This window comes from Musa acuminata, chromosome BXJ3-9 (genome assembly GCF_036884655.1).
Source record: "Musa acuminata AAA Group cultivar baxijiao chromosome BXJ3-9, Cavendish_Baxijiao_AAA, whole genome shotgun sequence".
In the NCBI taxonomy this organism is placed as follows: Eukaryota; Viridiplantae; Streptophyta; class Magnoliopsida; order Zingiberales; family Musaceae; genus Musa; species Musa acuminata.
This window is the reverse complement of record NC_088357.1, coordinates 33,427,839-33,436,336: the sequence shown is the minus strand read 5'-3', so window position 1 is coordinate 33,436,336 and position 8,498 is coordinate 33,427,839.

Sequence of the window (8,498 nt, the reverse complement as noted above, 5' to 3'; positions counted from 1 at the left end):
AATTGATATTTCTGCATTTCCTTTTTGTTTTTTTCTAATTTTCTGTGGTTACAATTTTCTCCTCTGAAAAAAGTGCAGCCTAAAATACTTCGGAAGAAAATTTCCTACGAGGGGAAAGAACTACAATATAACACTTATGTTGGTAATAATCGCACAACATATTGAAGATACAATCTTAATCTTTCTAGATTCGGTTAAAGACATGAGCATCTCTATGAAACCTATAAATATTAGGTTGGCACATTTTAGCTTCTTCTTTGTTTCCTTGCTGCATAGTATGCAATCGAAAGCAACTGCAAAAAGAGTCAGAAGAAATTACTAAATAAATATACATAACCTTTGGATGCTAAAAGAAGCTTATTTTGTCAATGCTATCAGAAGAAGGAAAGATGAGCTTCGCAGGACAAAGTAACACAGAACAACTTCAAACAGCTTCAAAGTTCCTGCAAAAGAGGGTCAACTGGAGCTGAGGATAGTCCAGGCTCTTATCTGACCTTCTGCCAGACAAAGTAACACACAAAGCATAGCATTGTGTGTTACTTTGTCTGGCAGAAACAGCTGGAAGATGCCTTATCCCTAGTAAAGGATTGGGAACTTAAGGCTACTTAATCTCGGAGAAAATATCACATCCCAGATTTATAAAAAAAATAATAAATTAATATTTTATTATCTATAATTTAAATAATAAACTTCCTCATTTTCTTTTCATTCGTCTTTGAATTCAAATCCTTATCTTCGATGTAGTAAATATTCTATTAATTAAAAAAATGATAACATCTTGTTGGTAGGGTTATAAGTCTCTTTCACCCAAGCTTCAGATCTATTACACAATAGGAGATTATTCTGAAAATAAATATAAAATAAAAACATATCATCAACCACACATGCTGGTAGGAACCTTAGAAAAATTATAAAAATAATCTTCAATATTTATGAAATATAAATAAATATCAATAATTCAATAAGAAATATATATCTATTCATCGTAAAACTTATGCATCAGAAAAATGATGATAATTTCTTACATAATAAATAAAATTATGCATCAGCCACATGCAACACATATATAATAATAAAGACATACATCACCCGATGGTACACTCTCTCAACAGAGAGGCATATTCCACGAGATGGATTCCTCCCTGATGGGGATATAAACAGGAATAACCTTTGTATAGGAACAAATACTAGAAGACCAAAATACGCAGCGGAATAAAATGGAAACACAATCAAATAGAACACCAAGATATACGTGGAAAACCCCTTCAATGTGAAAGGTAAAAACCACGGGGCAAACTAGAGATAATCCACTATGAGAATAATGAATGTACAAATCTCAATCTCTTGCCCAAAACCCTAGCAACAACCACAAGAGAATAACTGGGATACAAGGATCACGTCACTGCCCACAATATCTAAAACCTCCCAAGTAATCACAGCAAGAGCCTACTGTAGATTTGATCTAACCTGAGATGAGAACACTACTAGATGATTGAGAACAGTCTCTCTGCATTGTCCTTGTCTTCTTCCCTTTCTTTCTCTTCCTTTTCTGCCTTGTTCTCCTTCTTCTCTTTGGAATCTCATCGCTCTAAAGATCTGCCTCGTTGCTGCCTTTTTATAGCTTTAATTTGCCTCTAAAACGTAGCCACCACACCCCCCTAATCTTAATTAGGGTTAGGTTAAGAGGGGGTGTGGGCTGTGGGCTGATAAAGCCCACATGGGCTGAATATGGGCCATCAGCCCAACAACCTCCCCCTTCAGCCCATAAGGGAGGCTGTCCCATGACTCCTCAATGTGAAGCCATACCGACCAACTGTCGGCATATCTCTTGTCTTTCTTTTGGTAAGGTCTTCGTCAACATGTCTACTCCGTTATCATCTGTATGAATTTTCTGAAGCTGCAACTGCTTCTCTTCAAATACATTTCGAATCCAGTGGTATCTGACATCTATATGCTTTGACTTGGAATGAAACATTAGGTTCTTACACAAATGGATGGCACTCTGGCTGTCACAATGCACCACATAATTTTTCTGTTTCAGCCCAATTCTTGTAAGAATTCTTTCATCCATAACATTTCTTTGCATACCTCTGTAGCAGCAATATATTCTGCTTCTGTGGTAGAGAGAGCAATACACCTTTGCAACCTGGATTGCCATGACACAGCTCCCCCTGCAAAAGTAAGTACATAACCTGAAGTAGACTTTCTCGTATCTATATCTCTTGCCATATCTGCATCTGTGTAACCTGTCAACATAGGTGATCCACCTCCAAAGCTTAAACAAACCTTAGAGCTCCCTCTGAGATATCTAAAAATCCACTTCACTGTTGCCTAGTGCTCTTTGCCTGGATTTGCAAGAAATCTGCTAGTAACACCCACTGCATATGCGATGTCCGGCCTCGTACATACCATTGCATACATTAAACTTCCAACTGCTGAAGCATAAGGAACTTTTTGCATTTTCTCCTTCTCTTCATCACTTGACGGACTCTGTTCTGAGCACAACTTGAAGTGACCTGCAAGAGGAGAACCAACTGGCTTAGCATTGCTCATACTAAATCTTTCCAATACCTTCTCGATGTATTTCTCCTGTGACAACCAAATCTTCTTGTTTTTCCTGTCACGAGAAATCTACATGCCTAGTATTTGCTTTGCTGGCCCCATGTCCTTCATTGCAAAAGACTCACTCAGTTCCTTCTTCAACCTGTTAATTTTAGACATATCTTTCCCAAGAATAAGCATGTCATCAACATAAAGTAAGAGAATAATAAAATCCTCACCAAACCATTTGATGTACACACAATGATCTGAAGCCGTTCTTTTGTATCCATTTTCTGTCATAAATGAATCAAACTTTCTGTACCACTGTCTTGGAGCTTGCTTTAGCCCATACAAGCTCTTCTTCAACTTGTAGACAAAATTATCTTTACCTTTGACTTTGAAGCCTTCTGGTTGCTCTATATAAATTTCCTCCTCCAAATCACCATGAAGGAAAGTTGTCTTCACATCTAACTGCTCAACCTCCAAGTCCTGGCTAGCAGCAATACCAAGAGCAACATGAATAGAAGACATTTTAACAATAGGAGAAAATATCTCTTCAAAGTCAATACATTTCTTTTGACCAAAGCCTTTCACAACCAATCTAGCTTTGTACTTTGGTTGAGAACAATATTCTTGAGTCTTCAATCTAAAAACCCACTTGTTCTTCAAGGCCTTTATTCCATTTGGTAGCAGCACCAAATCATAAGTGTGGTTCTTTTGAAGAGCATCCATCTCTTCCTGCATAGCAACTAACCACTTCTCTTTCTGCTCACTCTCAATTGCTTCCTGGTAACTCTCTGGTTCACCTGCATCAGTAAGCATCACATACTCATCTGTAGAGTATCTTCTAGAAGGTTGACGTTGTCTAGAAGATCTTCTCAACTGAGGTTCTGCGGGAACTTGCTCTCCTACTTCTTCTTGCTCAACATGTCCTGCAGGTAGATCAACATCAGGCTCTACACTATCTTCCTGCACATCTCCCCCATCACCTTGATATACTGGAGGAATAACTGGGTCACAATCTGCTAATCCTTCTGCAGAAGTCTTGGCTGGTGCCTTCTTCTTCAAATCTTCAAAGGTTTGATCCTCAAAGAAGACCACATCTCTGCTCCTGAACACCTTTTGCTTTTCTGGATCCCAAAGCCTATAACCAAACTGATTATGTGAGTAACCAAGAAAAAATACATTCTTTAGACTTACCATCCAGCTTGGACCTCTCATTATCTGGAACATGTGCAAATGCACGACAACCAAATACTCTCAAATGCTTGTAGGAAACATCTTTCTCTAACCATACATGCTCTGCAACATCACCATCTAGGGCTGTACATGGTGATAAGTTGATCACATCAACTGCAGTCCTCAAAGCCTCATCCCAAAACCTTTTGGGTAGCTTGGCCTGTGAAAGCATACATCTGATCTTTTCCATTATGGTGCGGTTCATCCTCTCTGCAATTGCATTATGCTGAGGTGTACCAGGAACTGTCATCTCATGTTGGATCCCATGTGACCTGCAATAGTCATTAAACAATCCCGTATACTCACCACCATTATCTGATCTTATGCATTTCAATTTCCTTTCTGTCTCCCTTTCAACCCTAGCATGAAACTCTTTGAAGACATTAATAACCTGATCTTTGGTCTTCAAAGCATAAGCCCAAACTTTCCTGGAAAAATCATCTATAAAAGTGACAAAATAAAGTGCACCACTTATACCAAGAACATCAACAGATCCACCAGGAGTTTTTGTCCTCAAAGGACCACATACATCTGTATAAACACGGTCTAAGGCATGCATTTTTCTAGACAAAGCAGCACTAGCAAATGAAACTCTATGTTGTTTACCAGCCAAACAATCAATACAAGGGTTCAGATGTATACCTTTGAGATCTGGTAATACCTCTCTCTTGGAAAGAGCTTGCAGCCCCTTCTCGCTCATGTGTCCCAATCGCTTATGCCACAACTCCATACTGAAGTCTTTCTCTGTAGCATTTAACTGCTCACCATAAGCTTTAGCCTGCAACCTGTACAAAGTATGACATTTCTTTCCACTAGCTATAACAAGAGAACCCTTACTGAGCTTCCATTGCCCTCTGTGAAATCTGCTTTCATACTCTTCATCATCTAGTCTTCCAACTGAAATTAAATTCAGCCTCCAGTCAACCACATGCCTCACATCCTTAAGTACCAACTTGCAGCCAAGGTTGGTCTTTAAATGGATATCACCCATGCCAATGATGTCTGTTGTGCCATAGTTGCCCATCTTGACAACACCAAAGTTTCCAGACCTGTATGTAGCAAAAAACTCTCTCTGAGGTGTAGCATGATAAGAAGCACCTGTGTCAATCACCCACTCAAGATCCTGACACACACAAGAAAAAATATCATCAGAAGGAGACAAAATCAAATAATCACCACCTTGCACTATAGCTGTAGTATTATCCTTTGACTCTGTAGACTCCACTTCTTTTCCCTTTTTCTTGTTCTTCTTAGGTTGCTTACATTGGTTCTTGTAATGTCCTTTCTCACCACAGTTATAGCAAACAATATCTTTTCTTGATCTTGACTTGCTCCTACCCATACGTGAATTGCTTCTGGACTTTGACCTTCCTTTGTTCTCTGAGATAAGTGCTTGTGAATCATTCTGAGATGTTGCCGAACTTTTTCTTCTCAACTCCTCATTCAACAAACTGCTTGTTACTTGACTCATAGTGACAATACCATCTGGCGCAGAATTACTAAGGGAAACCACCAGTGTCTCCCAACTTTCTGGTAATGAACTAAGAAGTAACAATGCTTGTAACTCATCATCAAGAGACATTTTCATAGAGGATAACTGGTTAGTAATACTCTATATTTCATTCAAATGCTCAGCAATAGAAGCACCCTCTCTATATTTTAGGTTCACAAGTTTTCTGATCAAAAAAGCTTTGTTGCCAGCTGTTTTTCTTTCATAGAGACTTTCCAATTTTTTCCAAAGAGAATATGCAGAAATTTCAGTAGAAACATGGTGAAAGACACTATCATCAAGCCATTGTCTAATAAACCTAATTGTTTTTCGATCTAACCTCTTCCACTCATCATCTGTCATAGTTGTAGGTTTTGCACTATCCCCCTGCAAAGGTCCATACAAATCTTTGCAATACAAGAGATCTTCCATTCTTGGTTTCCATATAATCCAATTATTTCCATTCAAACTAATCATGCGAGAAATATTACTGGCCTCCATGTTCAAATACAAAAATTAAATCACCAAAACCCCGCTCTGATACCAGTTGATGGGGATATAAATAAGAATAACCTTTGTATAGGAACAAATACTAGAAGACCAAAATACGCAATGGAATAAAATAGAAACACAATCAAACAGAACACCAAGATATACGTGGAAAACCCCTTCAATGTGAAGGGTAAAAACCACGGGGCAAACTAGAGATAATCCACTATGAGAATAATGAATGTACAAATCTCAATCTCTTGCCCAAAACCCTAGCAACAACCACAAGAGAATAACTGGGATACAAGGATCACGTCACTGCCCACAATATCTAAAACCTCCCAAGTAATCACAGCAAGAGCCTACTGTAGATTTGATCTAACCCGAGATGAGAACACTGCTAGATGATTGAGAACAGTCTCTCTGCGTTGTCCTTGTCTTCTTCCCTTTCTTTCTCTTCCTTTTCTGCCTTGTTCTCCTTCTTCTCTTTGGAATCTCGTCGCTCCAAAGATCTGCCTCGTTGCTGCTTTTTTATAGCTTTAATCTGCCTCTAAAACGCAGCCACCACACCCCCCTAATCTTAATTAGGGTTAGGTTAAGAGGGGGTGTGGGCTGTGGGCTGATAAAGCCCACATGGGCTGAATATGGGCCATCAGCTCAACACTCCCAACAGCGGATGGAGATAATCTATATCACACTCCCAATAGCGGATGAAGTGGTATCCCGTACTCGCCCAAGTAGGGACACGTTCCTCCCAACAATGGATGGAGGAACCGTCTAACCATCACGTCTGATGGCCCATTAATCCCCGAAGGGAATCGCCATACCTGCCCTCGGCAGGGATACATAAACATCCATGATCATTCAGTTACACTCATCCAATTACTCACGTATACATCAAGAAATCAATATAATTAAATATTATGAGAGACCATACTTGATGTAAATCTACTAGACTATGTTCATTGGTGGCTCCGCACTGTGATGGGCCCATAGCTCCTTTCACATGTTGTACTCCCAATGCGAACTACTAGTCTAGTCACATTTATTATATGATACTTATCTTATCAATATCATAAACATAAGAAAATAGAAAACCAATAATCATTTTCAAATGATATCATCATATAGAACCTTTAAATTCATCAAACATGAAACATCAATATCTTAATAGTCCTCAGTCAACCAAAACCCTAATTGGAATAGCTCAATTGACTTAAACCAAACTCAATTCGATTATGATCTAACGGAATCAACATTAAATCCTTATAGAACCGGTCTGGAATCACCTTAGATTGGTCTAATTTAGATTTAATTGATCTTAATTAGGTCAAATAGGTTTGAACTACTCAAGTTAGTTTGGAATCACACTAAACCTGTTTTAACTGATCAAACCTATTTGATTTAGTCAATTAATAAGCTCAAACCAATAGAGAGGGAGGAAATTGGACTATGTCGTATAGTGCTAACCCAAACCGAACCAACCCACCTGAGTCTTGGACGGGTCACATTCACTGCATATACCAATTCCACATACACTGCATATACCTGTTCCAAGTACTAGGTTGAGTTGAGATACGACGGGCTATATAAAAGGAGCAATGATATGTCTAATGCCAATCGCGTAATTGAGCAGGCTTAACTTCATGAACTAGGATAAGCCTCACTTATAAGTTGGGATGAGCCTTGCCATTGAATAGGCCTTGCTTCGCTCATGAGTTGGTCCTAGAAACATGAGTTGAGGTCGTATCTAACCACATGGATTGGGTTGTACCTAACCGTATGAACTGTCCAATGCTTAGCCACATGGTTAGGTCGTACCTTACTATATGAGTTGGGTCATACATGACTACATGGATTGGATCGTTCCTAGCCATAGGAGCTGGCCCATACCTAGCCATATGGTTAGGTCATACCTTACCACATGGGCTGGGTCATACATGGCCACATGGACTAGATCGTGTTAGGAAAAGAGTCGGCACTAGGGGGGGTGAATTAGTGCAGTGGTAAAAATTACATCGGTTCAAAACTTTGTTACAATTAAATCAATTTCCGATGAAAAATCGTTTCATAAAGGTATTAACTTTGAAAACATACGGAAGAGCATAGTGGATGTAAAGCAAATAAAGTGGTTTGCAGTAAAGTAAATTGCATAAGAGAAACACAAACTAGATTTTTATAGTGGTTCGGTCGTCGTGACCTACATCCACTTCGCTGATTCATCTTCCGTTGAGGCCACCGATATCCATTATCGATCTTCTTTCAATGGGCGAAGACCAACTACCCTTTTATACCCCTCTTCTCCTTTTCACAGGTTTAGGAGACAACCTTTTGCAACCCTCTTTTACAAGGTATCCCTCTCAGACCTTCCTTAGAACTCTCTCTAAGCTTTGGGAGGAGGGAACTCAACTTTCTAAGGTTTACAACTTTAGAATCATAGAGTTTTTCTCAATATTTCTTACTTATCTATGCAGGAATAGCTGGGGTATTTATAGGCCCCAAATGGATTCAAATTTGGAGCCTAAAATTCAAATCCCCAAAATTTTAGGGTATGAGCGGTACCACCGCCTACAGCCTGACACTGGGCGGTACCACTGCCCAGACTATCTCGGAGACTAAGTCTGGGTGGTACCATCGCCTGACACAATCTTGGAGACTGTGCAACGACGGTTTCATTATTTGGTCACTGTTTGGACCTTTCTCTTAGCCTAACATAGCCCAAACTTGGCCCAACTATCCC